At 38.1% G+C, this 20045-nt stretch overlaps 1 protein-coding gene across 1 annotated transcript in view; it reads left to right on the plus strand.

Moving 5' to 3' along the window:
* Positions 1 to 20045, plus strand: part of TMTC2 (transmembrane O-mannosyltransferase targeting cadherins 2) — a 435678-nt gene that overhangs the window by 372505 nt on the left and 43128 nt on the right. The window lies entirely within an intron of this gene.

Consider the following 20045-nt stretch of genomic DNA (forward strand, 5'->3'; position numbering starts at 1 on the left):
TTCTTCCAAGGAGCAAGTGTCTTTTAATTTTATGGCTGCAGTCACCGTCTGCAGTGATTTTGGAGCCCCGTAAAATAAAGTCTGCCACTGTTTCCACTGTTTCCCCATCTGTTTGTTATGAAGTGATGGGACCAGATGCCATGATCTTAGTTTTCTGAATGTTGAGTTTTAAGCCAACTTTTTCACTCTCCGCTTTCACATTCATCAAGAGGCTCTTTAGTTCCTCTTCACTTTCTGCCATAAGGGTGGTGTCCTCTGAATGTCTAAGATTATTAATATTTTTCCCAGAAATCTTGATTCCAGCTTGTGCTTCATCCAGCCCAGCATTTCTCATCATGTACCCTACATATAAGTTAAATAAGCAGGGTGACAATATACAGCCTTGATGTGCCATGTCCCTATTCCATAGTCCTCATTTCAAATAACTGTTCTTTTCAACTTTATCAAGTATTTTTTAAATTAGAATTTCTCCCTGAGTAGTCACACTTCTGTAAAGTAAGATGGATGGAAATTAGATCGTTACTATTGAAATAGAGTAACCATTTATGAGAGCATAAGAACTGGTTTTGTATTGATCTTCTGAGCACTTTTTGTTCACAGTACATCACTGAATGCCGTTGCTTTTATTCCCATCCACACTGCTCTGCATCACTCTCCAACACTAAAACCTCCACTCTGCTCTCTGGATCTCTGCCGTCTATTGAGAAATGTAATTTTCAAGAAGTAATGATAGTGCACATGTGATATGATTGATGTGACTACAAGTAATGGAATCATTTCTTTACAGTAACTCATCCACTGGACAAACATCTATAGAGTGCCTGCTTTGTGATAGAATACAGAGATTTTATACTCTAAAAAACCAGACAGTGCAGCAGAGAACACTGAACATAATAAATTAATTAAAATACAGTATGGAACAAGAGAAGGATTAATGCTTCCTGAAAGCAGCGCACACAGGAAGTAGCTTTTTTCCAGGAGACTCAGCTGCATGTAACCTTAGCTCTTGAATCGAAATGTCCCCAGTATCATTAAGTATAAGGTGATTTAAGAATCAGTAAGCTGTTTGCAACAGAAGAAAATAATTTAATAGTTGTAACAAGTAGCACTAAAATGTAGTAAACACTTGCTGTGTGTCAAGCACCAAGTTAAGTACATCATGTGAATTCTCTCATTCATCTCGTGCAACAACCCACAGATACTTCTGTGATCCTTGTTCTGCTGAAGTTCAGAGAAATGAATAACTCACCCATTATCACAGCTAGTAAGTGGAATCACATTGTAGCCCAGGCTGCTGTGTGTTTAAGAACAAAGCTTGATGGAAAAAAATGCAATTGTGTCTTAGAAAATGCACCAGAAATCTAGAAAAACAAAAAAAATGATGGTCTCATTTATTTATTAAATATTTAGAGAGCACCTGTTAAGTGCCAGACACTGGATACACAGAAGTGAACACTGAAAAGAGTCTGTGCTTCTTAGGGGTTTATAGTCTACAAGTGAGGAGACAGAGCAGAAGCAGATAAATAAAGTATATAATATGTCTGACAGCAGTAAGTGCTTTGAAGAAAAACGGAGCAGGAAAAGGGAATTGGGAGTTGCAAGGGGACATACATATGCAGGAGGCACAGTTTTGTATATGCCCAAGTTGAGCATCTTGGTGTAACATTGCTAAGAAAAGGATTGGACTTAAGACCTTAAACTTATTACTATAAGTGCACTGAAGACAGGAATCAGGATTTTTTTGACTTCCTTCCTTCTTCTCTTTGATTAATAGAATTGATTGATAGAATCAATAATAGAATGATATAATACTCTTTTTTGTAATATAGATTTATTTATTTTATTTGGAGGTTAATTACTTTACAATATTGTATTGGTTTTGCCATACATCAGCATGAATCCACCACAGGTATACATGTGTTCCCCATCCTGAACCCCCCTCCCTCCTGCCTCCCTGTACCACCCTTTTGGGTCGTCTCAGTGCACCAGCCCCAAGCTCTCAAGACACGCACTAAATGATAGTACGTTCCACCTTTATTCATCCAGTTGCAGTCCCTTGACTGTCACTTTTATTTTTGTTAAGTGGTTGGGTGTTTTCAGCACGTTGTACTGGGTTAGTGAGAAAAGGGCTATCTGAACTCTCTGAGCATACCTCAAAAATGAAAAAGACAATGGGGCACCACATGATTTAAACCTGACTTATGAGATTATTTATTTTAAATGACTGGCCAAATCATAAAATCAGTATTTAACTCAAAGTCACATTTGTGAAATCCCAGACAGTTTCTTCATAAACATGCTGCAAATTGCTTTTGAAAAAAATGCGTTTATTCAAATGATATTTCCCTTATCTGGTAACAATAAATTAAGTAGTTTATAGACTTGGATAGGATATGAGGTTTATATTTAGCGATAGTAAATGATGTTACAGTTTATGGATCAACATATGTGATCTTTCTCTAATCTATTGTACAAGTTGTATTTGGTTTCCTGTACATAATCGAGTAAGATGCCACTAAGACAAGACTGATAAAATACAGACCTTGACAATAATACAGGTTTCTATTCTGAAATGAAGACACCGATGTAAACAACTGCCCCATGCCTTGAATTATTAACATTTAGCATGTGATCTAAATTAAAACATCCATCTGACATCTATCTTGCTCATAGCTGTTTATTCCTTTTGCCGTAGAAACGTTCTTTGTTCAGTTCAGTTCAGTCGCTCAGTCATGTCCGACTCTCTGCAACCCCATGAATCGCAGCACACCAGGCCTCCCTGTGGTCCTAGTGTGATTAGATTGTACTTAATAAAATTTCAGTTACCTGTTTATACAAGAACTTGGTAAACAGACCTCAACTCTTATTTCCTATTTAAGTGCTTTCAGTGTCTCTTCTATTTTCCTCGTCTATATGGTAATCTAATCTTACTCTCACTTTTCATAAAGCATTTTTTTCTGTTTAGTTTCAACTACAACAATCTGTAGCTGTATGTGGGGACTCTGTGAATTTTCTAAGAGTGTTTGTATCAGATCATAACTATGCAAAGTAACAGTTTTAATTCTAACCCTCATGTACTACCCACTTGTTGTAAGAAGATTGTTCATTATCTGCGGGGTGGATTTCCTTCTTAGTAAAATACCTATTCCATTTCTTCATGGTGTTCCATGCTGAATTGTTTTATGTTTTCTCTTCTACAAAAGACTTATTTTTCTATACGGCTTGCTTTAAAATTATTGATTGACTTTCAGGAGTATTAATACTCAAAAAATTCCAGTGATCCAAATGCTAAAATAATGAGTGAGTGAGTGAATGAAGTCACTCAGTCGTGTCCAATTCTTTGCGACCCCATGGACTGTAGGAACCTACCATGCTCCTCTGTCCATGGGATTTTTCCAGGCAAGAGTACTGAGGAAATCTAAATTAGCAGGTACCTATAATTTTAAATGTTAGATTCTGATATTATTTTTTCATCAGGGGTATTTAATACATAGGCATTTACTGAACTAAAGAAATATGTCTATTACAAAATTGATACCTAATTTTTATTTTGTTGGGAGTGATTGCTCTAAAATCAAACTTATTATATGAAAACATGTTTTCATAGTGGGAAAACTACCAACATTGGCATTTTAGGTTTTTCCACTTTCAGTTTTTCATTTTTATAGATAAAATTGATCTTTCGGTAGAGAGTACTTTAAAAAGACAATGCTTTTCTGTCTTCTCTCCCACTTACGCACATCAAAAACTGCTGACTCTTAAGGACCAGAGGGAACATTAAAATGAAATTGTTTTGTTCCTCCTGTGGGAAGTAAACCAAATTCTGCATTAATTTATGGGTTTTAAAATTTTCTTTAAAATATGAATAATGGGGAACTTGTGTAGTACAACATCACCCAGTTCTGTTTGGCTTTTAGTCAATTCCAGAGTTGAAGAGAGTAATTTCTAATGATGAGGAATTATGTTTATATATATTTTGTATTTTTATGCATGTAGTTGTTTTTGGTCTGAATTCATTCAACTTAATTTTTAAATTAAGTTCCAACATTGTGTAAAACCCTATGCCAAGTGCAGTAGAATTTCCAAGTTGTGAAAAGTTAACCCTGACTTTGAGAAATGTACTATCTAATGTGGGCGGAGAGTGAGGGAGGGAATGCATGGACTCAAATCCTTATAGTTCAGGGCAGTAAATGATGCTACATAATAAGGGTTCTGTGAGTTGTGGAAGCTAGGTGCTAGAAAAGTGTACAGAAGGAAAAAGTTACTTTCAGTTGGACTGGTCCTAGAAGACACTGAGTCAGAGTTGACAAACTGAAGAATCTTGAAATGATTGGACATGTATAGGTGAAGTTTTTAAGAGGATGAACAGAAAAGGGGGAAACCTGGCAGGTAGAAGCATATATATTAACAAGGACATAGTCTCAGAAAGCGTGCTGCTGCTAAGTCACTTCAGTCATGTCTGACTCTGTGCGACCCCATAGACAGCAGCCCACCAGGCTCCTCCGTCCCTGGGATTCTCCAGGCAAGAACAGTGGAGTGGGTTGCCATTTCCTTCTCCAATGCATGAAAGTAAAAAGTGAAAGTATAGTTGCTCAGTCATTCCTGACTCTTAGCGACCCCGTGGACTTCAGCCTACCAGGCTCCTCCGTCCATGGGATTTTCCAGGCAAGAGTACTGGGGTGGGTTGCCATTGCTTTCTCCGCCAGTGACTGCTACCTTTTCTAAATTCATGGTGTTCACTGTTTGCTGTTCAAAATAGCAAGTAAGGCACTATTTTATATTATTGCATTTACTGTTCTTCAAATGATCATCTAACTTTCCATTGGACAATAAGCTTTATCTTCACAAATAATACTCTGTAACTTCTTGGGAATTACCTGGTCTGTGTCTGAAACAGTATCTTATATGGGATAGAAAAAACTTTTAAACTGCTAATTTTATCAGTATAGTATACCACAGTTGTGAAGAGCTCCTTTCCTCTCTCCTGAGCTGTGCATTCCATTTCCTCCCTATCTTGGTCAAATGGTCAGGTGACAGTATCTACACTAACAACACTAGCAGGTTTTGAAAATATTGTAATTTCTTAATCATTATCACTTCTCCTTAATTTTGCTATCCAAACATAAATAAAAGACAGACACTTCAATCACCTCCTTTAAAAACATCATGACCATTTTCATCTGTATCCCAGTCAGATCTATAATAGAGAATTTAAGGCTATCTCAATTGAAATACAACACTTAGGACCCTGAAGTCTGACGGCAAACCAATTAGAGAGAGTAACAATAGTCCTCCTTACAGTAATCCTTTGCAATCTTAAGATTTATTAATATGCAGAATTCTACACATATCCATATTCAAGTGTTCCAGAAAACCTTTAAAAGGTGTATAAATAACAAGTGATCATTAGAGAATTCACTGTTCTGGAATTATCCATCCTATTGTAGCCCTCCAGGAAGTGTGGATCATACAGAATTAAGTGTGCTCTCCACTTAACAGACAAAAAACCAAACTGAGTACTCTTTTGAAAAAGATCAACCCAAACCATAGGGGACTTTAGGGTGAGTAAGTTACCCATCACTGATTTTTAAATATTCTGAAATTTTAAATCCTTTTAACGTTAAGACATTTAACATTAATATTATTTTTCTAGATATCCAGCTTGTCTAAAAATAATAGCTACCAATTTCTTATACAGAGCTTTAAGTTTTACTTAAGAACATTTACCTCAGAGCTCTAAAAACAGATTCTTTTCCAGCTCTACCGTTTAGTAGCTGCATTTCTTTGAACAAATTAAAATTACATAAACCTCTCCATATTTGCTTCCTCACTACTCCAGAAAATATGAATAACATCGTCTGCCCACGTATTTCACAGATTGTTACCTCAAATGAGGCATCATACAAAGGCACTCAGTAAATATTATATCTAAAAACCACTAAATCTTTTAGCTACAAAATAAGTAAAACCTTTACTGAAAGAACTGGTGAGATTATACTGATAGATAGTATGCTACCCTGACTTTTTGACTTTAAATACAGACAGGTAACAGATTTTCATTATGTTTTCAAAAAGTAGGCAACTAACTCTGTTCTGCCTAGAAGGGTCATAATTTTTTAGAAATATCTGAAACCATATTTGAATTTTTAAGTATTCCTGAAGACATTTTTTTCTTTTTTTAATTCATTTTTTAATTGAAGGATAATTGCTTTATAGAATTTTGTTTTCTCTCAAACATCAACATGAATCAGCCATAGGTATACATATTTTCCCTCCCTCTTGAACCTCCCTCCCATCTCCCTCCCCATCCCACCCCTCTAGATTGTTACAGAGCCCCTGTTTGAATTTCCTGAGACATACAGCAAATTCCCGTTGGCTGTCTATTTTACATACGGTAACCTAAGTTTCCATGGCACTCTCTCCGTACATCTCACCCTCTCCTCTATTCTCCTCGTGTCCATAAGTCTGTTTTCTATGCCTGTTTCTCCATTGCTGCCCTGCAAATAAATTCTTCGCCACCATCTTTCTAGATTCTGCACACATGTTTACAATATTTCTCTTTTTCTGACTTACTTCACTCTGTGTAATAGGCTCTAGGTTCATCCACCTCATTAGAATTGACTCAAAAGTGTTCCTTTTTATGGCTGAGTAATGGCCCATTGTGTATGCATACCACAACTTCTTTATGCATTCATCTGTCAAAGGACATCTAGGTTGCGTTGATGTTCTATTGTAAATAGTGCTGCAATGAACAATTGGATACATGTGTCTTTTGCAGTTTTGGTTTCCTCAGGGTATATGCCTAGGAGTGGGACCACTGGGTCATATGGTGGTTTTATTTCTAGTTTTTTAAGGAATCTCCATATCATCTTCCATTCCCACCAACAGTGCAAGAGGGTTCCCTTTTCTCTACACCCTCTCCAGCATTTATTCTTTGTAGACTTTTTGATGATGGCCATTCTGACGAGTGTGAGGTAGTATCTCATTGTAGTTTTGATTTGCATTTCTCCGATAATGAGAGATGTTGAGCATCTTTTCATGTGTTTGTCAGCCATCTGTACGTCTTCTTTGGAGAAAAGTCTGTTTAGGTATTTTCCCACTTTTTGATTGGGTTGTTTGTTTTTCTGGTATTGACCTGTATGAGCTACTTGTATATTTTGGAAATTAACCCTTTGTCAGTCGTTTCATTTGCTATTATTTTCTCCCATTCTGAAGGTTGTCGTTTCACCTTGCTTAAAGTTTCCTTTGCTGTGCAAAAGCTTTTAAGTTAATCAGGTCCCATTTGTTTACTTATGTTTTTATTTCCATTACTCTAGGAGATGGGTCATAGAGGATCTTGCTTTACGTCATCGAGTGTTCTGCCTATGTTTTCCTTTAAGAGTTTTATAGTTTCTGGTCTTACATTTAGGTCTTTAATCCATTTTGAGTTTACCTTTGTGTATGGTGTTAGGGAGTGTTCCAATTTCATTCTTTTACATGTAGCTGTCCAGTTTTCCCAGCACCATTTATTGAAGAGGCTGTCTTTGCCCCATTATATGTTCTTGCCTCCTCTGCCAAAAATAAGGTACCCATTGGTGCATGGGTTTATTTCTGGGCTTTCTACCTTGTTCCATTGGTCTGTATTTCTGTTTTTTGTGCCAGTACCGTACTGTCTTGATGACTGCAGCTTTGTAGTATAATCTGAAGTCAGGAAGGTTGATTCCTCCAGTTCCATCCTTCTTTCACAAGGCTGCTTTGGCTGTTTGGGGTCTTTTCTGTTTCCATATGACTTGTGAAATTTTTTGTTCTAGTTCTGTGAAAAATGCCATTGGTAATTTGATAGGGATCACATTGAATTTGCAGACTGCATTTGGTCATACAGTCACTTTCAGAGTATTGATTCTTTCTACCCAGGAACATGGAACATCTCTCCATCTGTTTATGTTGTGAAGACAACATTTTTAAAGAACATGTCATTTTGATGCTCCTGAAAAAATGAAACAGAATGCTAACAAATTAAAAAAGCACTTCAAAACAGTACTTGGCACACAGAAAAAATATGTCTTGCTAATATTATTATTACTATTATTACTGTTCACTATAATTAACATTATCATCTTTATTGCTGACAATAATCTTAATGATACACGATTTTTAAAAGCCTCTATTCAATATGCTGTTTCAAGTTTTTATCATCAAGAACTCACTCACCTATTTTCTATAGTCTGTAAAGGAGTTTCATCGCATTTCTCCATTGTGTATCACTTTCCATGAGCAGGTGTTTTATATTATATTTTCATCATGATAGAAATGCTCATAAGAAGCCTCCACCTGGAATACTTCACTCTATATAGGAAATTCTCACTTTTGAGTGCTCTGTATGAGTTCACAGTACAGTTATAATAATTAACATAACTAGGTCACTTTCTGAAAAAATATCACTGTAAATACAAACTTGTCCTTTCCATTTAGAATCGGAGTTCAAACCAAACTAACGCAGAAGTGTTTCCACATGCAGCATATCAGTAATATTTCCAGAGTCAGCATTTTTTCCTATGTAAAAGTATCTGCATATTTAAGAGAAAAACCTTGGAGACGGGAAGGAAGCCATTTCAAGTGAAATGGTAGATCTAGGAGGAAGAGAAGTAAGTGAAAAGAAATAAGGCTGAAGAAGTCAGCAGAAGTGAGATCATAGCAATCATGTAGGAAATAATGAACATTTTGAACTTTTCCCTGAATGAATGGACAATCAGTCATTTAAGTAATTAATTTGGGATAACATGATTAGGCTTTTCATCTTATAATACGTAGTTGGCTGGAGAGTAGAAAAAGAAGGCTTAGAAACATGGGAGGAAAGAACACCAAGGGAGAAAATACCATAACAATCTAGAAAAACCATGACCACTTGCAATAAGAAAGCAGTAGTAGGATGAGAGACATGATTGCTTTGTAGGAGATAACACTGACAGGACCTGGTGACTGACTGGATGTCAGACTAAGGATGCAGTCACCCAAATTTCTGGCTTTATCCAAGCTAGGAGAGTGGAAACAGTCATTGATTCCTGAGTAGAGAAAATGAAGATATGAGGGCAAGAGAGGATACAGCTGCAGACATGTAGCTCTTGAAGAGTCCATGGTATCCGAGTGGAGCTGCCTAGTAACTGGGTGGAAGTGTGAGGCTGAAGCCGAGAGGCAAGTCTCATGTGGAAAAATGAAAGTCATCAACATACAGATGATAAAGAATGTCCTAAAACTGATACAAGCTTAAAAAAAAAAGAATACATTAAAAGAGGGAAAGGGTTCTCATTCAGAGAGGGAGAAGAGACAGCAAACGAGTTTGAGATGAAAGAGTTAAGAGATACTCTGAATAACTGTCACAGAAGCCAAGAAAAGGCAGTATTCAAGAAATGTTAAGCACATTGGAAAAGACTCTGATTGAAGGCAGGAGAAGGGGACTTCAGAGGATGAGATGGTTGGATGGCATCACCAATTCGATGGGCATGAGTTTGAGCAAGCTCCAGGAGTTGGTGATGGAAGCCTGGCATGCTGCAGTCCATGGGGTCACAAACAGTTGAACACGACTGAGCAACTGAACTGAACTAAGATGAGATAGTAGAAGTTTAGCAAGATAAGAAAGAATCAGAATTAAGAGAAAGGAAAAAAAAAAAAGATTAAAAGACAAAACAGAGTTAATCAGCAGGAAGGAGAGAAAGAGATTCAAAGCACTCTGGAGAATCAAGCTGAGACATAATGATGGACATCTCATCCACTGAAACAGAAGGAAAAGAAAGAACAAATGATACAGAAGAGATAACTAATGAGTCAAGTAACAGAAATTTAAGGGATCTCCTTTTTATGGCTTCTGTTTTCTCACGAAGTAGGAAAACCATCTGTGGAGAATACTTTGTTTCTTAAGTTTAAAGAAAGAAAGTAAAAATGTTTAAAATAGCCTGTATGGAGGATGAAGAAACTGCTCTGCAGACCTGACAACTCCTGCAGGGACTCCTGCAGAGACTGTGAAGCCCTAGTACACTCACCAGGGCAGTCTGTGATTTTTCTCCATGAGTACTCAACAAACACCTTTTGTGTAAGCCACAGAGACAAAATGACCCAAAATTCAGGTTTTACCAGATGCGTATGATAGTATTGACACCCTTCTCTGTCAAATGCTTCCTATATAAGCAAGCAGAAATCCATTGTCTATCACTTCAAAATGCTAGCTAGAATTTTCAGTTTCAGAAAGCATAAGCTTTGCCAAAGGAACAATAAGCAACTGTGGTTAATATTGCCAGTGGTGGCAGGGCAGAGAGGAAGAGTAGGGGAAGATAGAACTGAAAAATAATATAAAACCAAGTGAAAGGCATTGAATACCTTACTGAGAATGAGGAGTTTATATTCCAGAATTGTGTTAAGTAGGATGACATAATGAAAATGATCACATTTATCTGATATGATGAAGAATGTGAGTTGCACTGGGAAAGTAGAGATACCGCTTTGAGAAAACCAAATAAAAGGTCCTTTGAATAGGATAGGCACAGACATAATAGATCCTAAAGTACAGAAACACTGTGGAATGGGAAAGAACATTCAGAGAAAGCAAGTAGATTATTTAATAGGATATAAGTAGGAAAATTGACTCAACGAGCATTCCAAATTTTTGAACTTCGGTAACTTGGGTTAAAAAAAAGAACAACAACAACAGAAATAGGACAGAAGAGTTATTTCAAGAAGGAAGTGTTAAGTTTCGACCAAGCAGATTTCAAGTGAGAAGTGGGATGTTCTGATTTTCTATGGGATGTTCTGATCTTCTATGGGATGTTCTGATCAAGTGCTTGGTGGGAAGACCACCATTAGGCGTAGAGATGTGGGAGTCATTTGCAGAAATGAGATAGTACCAAAGAGGAGGATAAGGTCACTGAGGAAGAGAAAGTACCACCATACATATCAACTTTGGAGAACAGTCTCCACTACTGCCAAACAATAAAGGAAAACAAGGACTGAGAAAGTCCTTTGATTTCAGGGGAAAAGATGACATTGGTTACATTCATGAGTTCAGTGACACGAGCAAAAGTTTTTTAATGTTAAGAAAATGGAGACTTGGGAGCAGAGCATTTAATCTTTAAATAAGTGTGGAGGTAAATGAAGAGGCAATACCAAAGAAATATTAAGTGTGTGCTTATTAAATGTTAAAAATATGTTTTCAAGGGAATATGCATGTGTGAAAGTTTTTATTTTTTAATATATATTTGTTTTAATTGGAGGCTAATTACTTTACAATATTGTATTGGTTTTGCCATACATTGACATGAATCTGCCACAGGTGTACGTGTGTTCCCCATCCTGAACCCTCCTCTCACCTCCCTCCCCATTTGAGATTTTAAATGTGTCCAAGTAGAGGGGAGAGCAAAGAAAGTATTGAAGATCCTAAAGGAGTATTTCCTCCCCAGTGACTGAAGAAGAAAAAGTAGACTATACAAGGGGGGAAACATTAGAAATAGAGGGAGCTTCAGTTCAGTTTAGTTCAGTCGCTCAGTCGTGTCCGACTCTTTGCGACCCCATGAATCGCAGCATGCCAGGCCTCCCTGTCCATCACCAGCTCCTGGAGTTCACTCGATCTCATGTCCATCAAGTCGGTGATGCCATCCAGCCATCTCATCCTCTGTCGTCCCCTTCTCCTCCTGCCCCCAATCCATCCCAGCATCAGAGTCTTTTCCAATGAGTCAACTCTTCGCATGAGTGGCCAAAGTACTGGAGTTTCAGCTTCAGCATCAGTCCTTCCAGTGAACACCCAGGACTGATCTCCTTTAGAATGGACTGGTTGGATCTCCTTGCACTCCAAGGGACTCTCAAGAGTCTTCTCCAACTTAGGTATTAAGTTTTGACTTACTACTGTTGTATTGTTTTGACTGTCTGTTGATACTGTGGCAAAAGGGATAGAATATGAAGTCAGAGGCTTGTGGGAAGCTGGATATTCTGGGCCATGCAGTAGATAACATTTGATATAGGCTTATACTATTTATACATGATAAAAAAAAAAAGCCAGTAGAGATGCTGACATTAAGCCCTTTGTCATTTTGTGATAATTCTAAATAAAGTTCTGAAATCACTGGTAGATTACTTCTAGCTTTGATTCAGTTCTCTGACTTTTACAATAATTGTTTTATTCATCCTTTATATTTCCAATATGTGTAATATTTTATAAATTTTTTTCCAATGTGCATTCACTATGTATGATTTAAAGGGGAATGTGTTCCAAGGATTGGACTGTCCAATAGAAAATTATGTGTATCCATTATACCTTTCCTGGGCACTTAGATCATAAATTATTTCAGAGTGTTTCTATAAAATCAAAGTGATGTTATCCATTTGGGCTCTTTAGCAATGATTATATGTCAAAAGATCAAATGAGAAATGAGATTCAAAGAAAGGAGCTTACTGTAAGAGAGTGGAGCTGTGTTTTGAGCTAGTACATAGATTCTGCAATCTGTTACTTTCAGTTTGGACTACTCTTTAATGGTAAATATGGTAGTGGGGTAGGGAAGGGAGAGATGGCCAAGCAGTAGAAATAACCATGGAGACTAGAAATCTGGGGAAGAAAGGTTAAAAATTAACTCTCATGGAAGAATTACTGTCTGGTAGAAGAGACAGAAGATATTCTGAGTTATAGTTGTTTTCTGGTGGAAAGATATTCCTCAACCCTAATTAGAACAAGAGACCATGAAATTAAGTTAAGCAGGACAGAAGGACAGATTCAGATTTGACCATATAGGGGATTTTGGTGGGGGAAAATTACTGAGATTGCCATCTCCTTAGGGAAAAAAAAATGACAGAGTTAATAATAATGTGTCTGGGAAGCAGTTAAACCACATTTCTGCTTGTAAATAGAGGAAAAACCATATGGCCTTTTCCAAAACTTTCCACAAGGTTCTGTGATGTGGGAAAATCACATACCATGTGTCTCTTGACTTTTAGGCATTAGTAATATATGGATCCTAGAATCAGCAGTGTGAGTTTATGAGTAAAATGTGTTTTAATATTGCAAATGTATTTCCCACTCTGACTAGTCATTTCAGTTACAAATATATCTATATATTTTATAGACAGAAATGGAGTAAGTTAACGGACTTCTCTGATGGTCCGGTGGTTAAGACTGTACTTCCATTGCAGACGGCTTGGGTTCCATCCCTCATCAGGGAGCTAAGATCCCACATGCTGCTCAGAGTGGCCAAAATTTTTTTTTTAATAAAAAAGATTTTTTAAAATGAAGTAAGTTGACAAACCCAGAATAAATACATTTCCATCAAGAGAGAAATTGCCATTAGTTTCCCAAACCCTACACTTTACATGGTTTTCTTAAAAGGGCCCGGAGATATCACTGAAATAAAAACAGTGGTTATTCACACATACCCATTTAAATCAACAGATCTAAATTCTACCTCAGTTCATGAATAGGCTTAATCCGATTGAGGTTATGTACATTTATGCACAGAGCCAGAGAAATAAAATTTCTAATTCTTCATGTCTAAGTTTAGCAAGATAAATGCCTTCTATCCTGAGAGCTTCAGTGATGCCAGGATCAGTTTTAGTTCTACCACATCCCTATCTGTCTTCAAACCTCTTTCTACTGTAGATCTTTCCAAATTATTTGGATGTTGCTTTTCTTCTAACAAGTTACAAAGCTGAGTTTTTGGTGCATTCATTTCTTTCTGCTTGCAATGTTGTTACTTTTTGTTATCCTTCTGTTTCGAAATGTTAGATAAACCAGAAAAAAATGATTTTCTGTTGTGGTTACTGCTTTTGTTTATCATCTTGTATAATTCTTCATGGTTGGGAGACAAGTATGCTGAGTACAATCCACTTGTTTACTAGCTATTGGTGTGGGCTAGTTGCGCCTAGAGTGGGGTCAGGTATTTGGGCTGAACTAAGCTGCATTTAAAGTTTTTCCATCCTTGGGGTATTGTTATTCATCACAATCCACATGCAATCATTTTTTTGAGCACTTTTTTGAAAGTGTGTGTATGTGGTGTGTGTGTGTTTAAGATTCACAACCAGAAAAGGCTGAGGGGATGTAAGGCATGAGCAGAAACTTATGTGGCGATTGGTTCTAAAGAAAATCAGCTTGAGTACTTTGAGGTTGAAGAACATCAAAACCTTTGGGGAATTCCACTTAATTATGTTCTCTGATTCCAAGCATGTTTATTTTTACTCATATTTCTTTGTGGGGGTATCCTTTGTGTGGATGTATAGCTGTAAGTGTTTGAACTGTGTGACCACACACTAAAATTACATTTAGTCTCTTCTCCTCCAGAGAAACTAGATTCAGGATTTGCTTTGCTTTTAACTCGGCTAAGGTAACCACACTGGCCCGTGTTCCTTCCTGGAAATATCAGCTAGGGTGGACTGGTAGCTGCCACCGTCAGAAGGATGTGACCTCGCACCCCCAGTTACTACGTTCTTCATAATTTCCTTTGGTTATTTCCGCAGCTGGTCTTCCCCACGTCTTTTTTTTTTTTAATTGCAGTATAGTTGATTTACAGTGTTGTATTAATTTCTGCTGTACAGAAAAATGATTCACTTATATATATATATGTCTACATATATATGTATCTACACACAGACACGTACCTATATGCAGCCTTTTTTATATTCTCTTCTGTTATAGTTTATCACAGGATACTGAATATAGTTCCCAGAGTGCCTTGTTGTTTATCGGTTCTATACACAGTCATTAGTTTGCATCTGCTAATCCCAAACTCCCAGTCCACCCCTTCCCCACCCACTCTCTGCCTTTGGTGACCATAAGCCTGTTCTGTGCATCTGTGAGTCTGTTTCTGTTTGTAGGTAAATTCATTTGTGTCATATTTTAGATTCCACATATAAGTGATATCATATGATATTTTTCTCTCTCTGTCTGACTTACTTCACTTAGTATAATAACCACTAGATCCATCCATGTTGTTGCGAATGGCATTATTTCTTTCTTTTTATGGCTGAGTAGTAGTCCACTCTATATAAATTTTCTCTCTCATTTCTATTAACCTTTCAGACATCTATATTTCTGATCCTCTATTGGTCTTATGGGGCCATGTTTTTCTAGAGATACCCTGAAAAGTTAACAAAAAGCCATGTTTATTTACAGTTCTTATCCCATTTGTCTTCTGATTTTACTGCAACATTCTACATCCTTTTTTGTTTCCTTATTTTCACACTACTCCTAACTCCTTGTTATCTGTCTGAACTCTTGCATCTACAGATAAAATAGTATTATACTTTACCCTAAAGACAAAAGTTGGGCAGATCCTGAGAAATGAATAGACTGATGGATTAATTTCTTCTTGAAAGTCCTGTGTGTTTGCTAAAGAAAATAAGATTTTTCTGTGCTTTTGAAGATAGATAGGAAGACTTTATTCAGGACTACTGAGATCAGTGTCATGACTATGGAAGGAGGGGAGACCAATTACAGCAGAAGCAGCAAGGGTGTTCAGTGGATGGCAAATTACTGAGACCTCAAGGGTAAGAGGATTCTTGGTAAACCAACTTAACAGAATCCTTGTGGAAGACAAGCCAGTATGATCAGATAGCGAGGATGAGGAGATTCTCACTTAATTAACTTAGCAGAATTCTTTACAGCTGGGCTAGGCAGGCCTAAGAGAAGGCCTAGAGATGAGGCCTCCTCAAAAAGAGGATTCAGAAGAGTGTCTCCTTTGGTCAAGGAGAATCTGTGTCATCCTGAATGACATTATTTTTCCCAGGCTAAGTTGTTATAATGTTAAAATTCTTGTCACTAGATAAGGTCAGAATCAAGAGTTTCCTTTATCAACTTGAAAAGAATTTGCTTCAGGATTTTGCTAACAGACCCTACAAGAGAGCTGGAAAGAATGACATCTTTAAGAAAAAGGGCGGGGGGAATGTGTATGCTACAAATTTTTTCAATCTTTTCCTTATAATCAACTGTTACTTTCTCATATACCAAGTGCCAACAAATGGCCACTGTGGTGTGGTATCCAGAGTTTTATCAGTTGTCCAGAACCTGTGTTGCGATAGCAGCAAAAAAGTAACACTATAGAGGACTAAATTTCACAGAGCTTTTATATTTGACTTACTCTCATTATTTCTGTGTGGTTTTCATCTCTGTTTTGTTGTTGTTGTTATGTCACTTTATTAAATGAGATCTCTAGCAAAATAATTCGCAGGAAGGCAGCTCTAAGACACACTGCAGCTTAGTACGACACATTGCCCTCTCGAAAACTACATGGCAACTTAAAGAGGGCAAATGTGCTGCCGTTAAAGATCTTGTGTCAAGGGCTTGAAATGCTCAATTCACTGAATTTGTTTTATTTTAAAAGTAACTTCTTCAGCTTAGGAATGCTAAAAGTTCAAGAGAGAAGTAATTTTGAAAAGATTTGTTAGGATGATTTACCAAATAATTTATATATTTATACATATGTATATATCCACATAATACTTCCAACAGTTTATAACTAAAGAAAATAATTGCTTAAATTACATGCAGAAAGAATCAAATGTGTTTTTGAAAATGTGATATGATAGATCTCAGCAAGCTTAGGAATGGCTAGACGTAGAACATTACTGCTACAGCTTTCACACACTTTTATTTTCTTATTCTCCAATATAAGTTACTCTATTCTTATCTACTTACCTGTATAATCATATAAAAGACAGCTGGATATTCCCCAAAGAATCTATATTTGTACTGATTTATTTCTTGGTTCTACTTGTAATATTCATTGGTTGTTAAATAGGAATCCTAATAAAAGCTACTAAAAGAAATGAATAAAAATCCTCGACACATATTTAGTTTTCCTGCAAGAAAAATTATTTTTCTTAAATATATAATCCATTGCCCACTACCATTAGAGACAGCAATGGTGGTTTTCTCTTTTCTTAATAAAGTTCAGCTATCTTTTCCCAAAGAATGATACTATTTGTTAACTTTGGGGTGGGGGCTACATCGGGTCTTTGTTGTTGTAACTTCTGGAGTGGGGGACTACATCGGGTCTTCATTGTTGTAACTTTTGGAGTGGGGGACTACATCCGGTCTTCGTTGTTGTTGCTTTTGGGGTGGGGGCTACATCGGGTCTTCGTTGTTGTAGCTTTTGGGGTGGGGGCTACATCGGGTCTTTGTTGTTGTAACTTTTGGGGTGGGGACTACATTGGGTCTTCGTTGTTGTAGCTTTTGGGGTGGGGACTACATCGGGCCTTCGTTGTTGTAGCTTTTGCGGTGGTGGGCTATACCGGTCTTCGTTGTTGTAGCTTTTGCAGTGGTGGGCTACACCGGCCTTCATTGTTGTAGCTTTTGGGGTGGGGGCTACATCGGGTCTTTGTTGTTATAACTTTTGGGGTGGGGACTACATCGGGTCTTTGTTGTTGTAGCTTTTGGGGTGGGGACTACATCGGGTCTTTGTTGTTGTAGCTTTTGGGGTGGCGGGCTATACCGGTCTTCGTTGTTGTAGCTTTTGCAGTGGTGGGCTACACCAGCCTTCGTTGTTGTAGCTTTTGCGGTGGGGGCTATACGGGTCTCCATTGTTGTAGCTTTTGTGGTGGGCAACACCGTTCTTCGTTGTTGTCGCTTTTGAGGTGGGGGCTATACAGGTCTCCATTGTTGTAGCTTTTGTGGTGGGCTACACCGGTCTCCGTTGTTGTCGCCTTTGGGATGGGGGTACACCGGTCTTCGTTGTTGTCACTTTTGGGGTGGGGGCTACACCAGCTTCCGTTGTTGTTGCTTTTGGGGTGGGGGCTACACTGGCCTCCATTGTAGCTTTTGGGGTGGGGGCTACACTGGTCTCCGTGGTTTTAACTTTTGGGTTGGGGGCTACACCGGCCTTCATTGTTGTAGCTTTTGGGGTGAGGGCTACACCGGTCTCCGTTGTTGCAGCTCTTGGGGTGGGGGCTACACCGGCCTTCGTTGTTGTAGCTTTTGGGCTGGGGGCTACACCAGCCTCCGTTGTTGTACCTTTTGCGGTGGGGGCTACACTGGTCTCCGTGGTTGTACCTTTTGCGGTGGTGGGCTACATCAGGTCTTCGTTGTTGTAGCTTTTGGGGTGGGGGCTACACTGGTCTCCGTGGTTGTACCTTTTGCGGTGGTGGGCTACACCGGTCTCCGCTGTTGCACACGGGCTCTCTCTGCTTGCAGCGAGCTGGGCTGCTCTTTGTTGTCGTGCACAGGCTTCTCATGCAGTGCAGGGCACAGGCTCCAGGTCACTCAGGCTCAGGAGTCATGTTGCATGGACTTAGTTGCTCTGCAGCATGTGAGATCTTCCAGGACCAGTGATCAAACCTGTGTCCCCTGCATTGACAGGAGGATTCTTACCCACTGGACCACCCAGGATGTCCCTGTTAAATTTTTATAATCATAGCTTTCATCTTGGAGAAGACAATGGCACCCCACTCCAGTACTCTTGCCTGGAAAATCCCATGGATGGAGGAGCCTGGTGGGCTGCCGTCTATGGGGTCGCATAGAGTCGGACACAACTGAAGCGACTTAGCAGCAGCAGCAGCTTTCGTCTGTTTCAGCTGGCTGAACTTTTATTTATAATTACAAGTATGCTAGTTTACATACATCTAATGACAGAAAATGAAGAGGAACTAAAAAACCTCTTGATGAGGGTAAGAAAGGAGAGTGAAAAAGCTGGCTTAAAACTCAGAATCCAAAAAACTAAGATCATGGCATCTGATTCCATAACTTTATGCAAATAGAAGGGGAAAAAGAGGAAGCAGTGACAGATTTTATTTTCTTCGGCTGCAAAATCAGTGCTGATGGTAATTGACTGCAGCTATGAAAATAAGAGACACTTGCTCCTTGGAATAAAAACTATGACAAACCTAGACATTGTGTTAAAAAGCAGAGACATCACTTTGTCGACAAAGGTTTGTATAGTCAAAGCTATGATCTTTCCAGTAGTCATGTGCAGATGTGAGAGTTGGACCATGATGAAGGCTGAGCACCGAAGAACTGATGCTTTCAGATTGTAGTAGTGGAGAAGATTCTAGAGAGTCCCTTGGGCAGCAAGGATATCAAACCAGGCAATCCTAAAGGAAATCAGCCCTGAATATTCATTGGAAGGACTGATGCTGAAGCTCTAGTACTTTGGCGACCTTATGCGAAGAGCCAACTCATTGGAAAAGACTCTGATGCTGGAGAAGTTTGAAGGCAAAAGGAGAAGTGGGAGGAAGAGGATGAGATGGTTAGATAGCATCACTAACGAAATGGACATTAATTTAAGCAAAGTCCAGGAGATAATGAACGACGGAAATCTGGCATCCTGCGGCTAGTGGGGCTGCAAATAGTCAGACACAGCTTTGTGACTAACGGCAGTCAGCAAATGAATGCTACTATAATAACTATATCTTTACTATGCATTGATATCCATGATTAGATGTATTATTAAAATGATACCAGAAATTGTGAAAAACCATATTTGAAAAAATGTCAATATGAAAATAATGAAAGAACAAAGGGCTTTAAAAATGCATTTCTATATAGGTTGCTGTTCTTAACAAATCTCAAATACATGGACAACTGTGCTTGCTTATGAATTCACTTGTCTAGAAAGAGATTTCTATGTAGCAGTTATAATTTTTCACTTATATTTATTTACTGTTCTTCACTTTAATATCTTCTCTTTGCTATAGTATTCTTAGGCTCGCGCTGAGAGCACTAGATTCCACAAGTCTTGAAGAGGGAATGATTTTGCTGCCCAGAGAAGATTATGTACTTTGATTAGTCTTGGAAATCTTTACTGGATACATGCACATGTATGTGCTCAGTTTTCCTTTCATTGAGTAATATATCATTATCATTTTATTTTCCGGTATGCTGATTGACACAGTAACTTCTAGACATTTTCTTCTTGTGAGGAACTTGTGTGGTGAGCAGATGATGGGTTATTCCATAAGCGCTGGAGTACCATATGATTGCTTTAAACCCATTGTTTACATTCGCATTTGTATAAACTGTGTCTCCATGCTTCGAACTTAGGAACCTTTTTCTCGCATACTTAATGAGGTAAATAAAAGAGAGCATTCACCTAAATGTAAGTGATAAT

The sequence above is a fragment of the Ovis aries genome, chromosome 3 (assembly GCF_016772045.2).
Source record: "Ovis aries strain OAR_USU_Benz2616 breed Rambouillet chromosome 3, ARS-UI_Ramb_v3.0, whole genome shotgun sequence".
Taxonomy (NCBI): domain Eukaryota; kingdom Metazoa; phylum Chordata; class Mammalia; order Artiodactyla; family Bovidae; genus Ovis; species Ovis aries.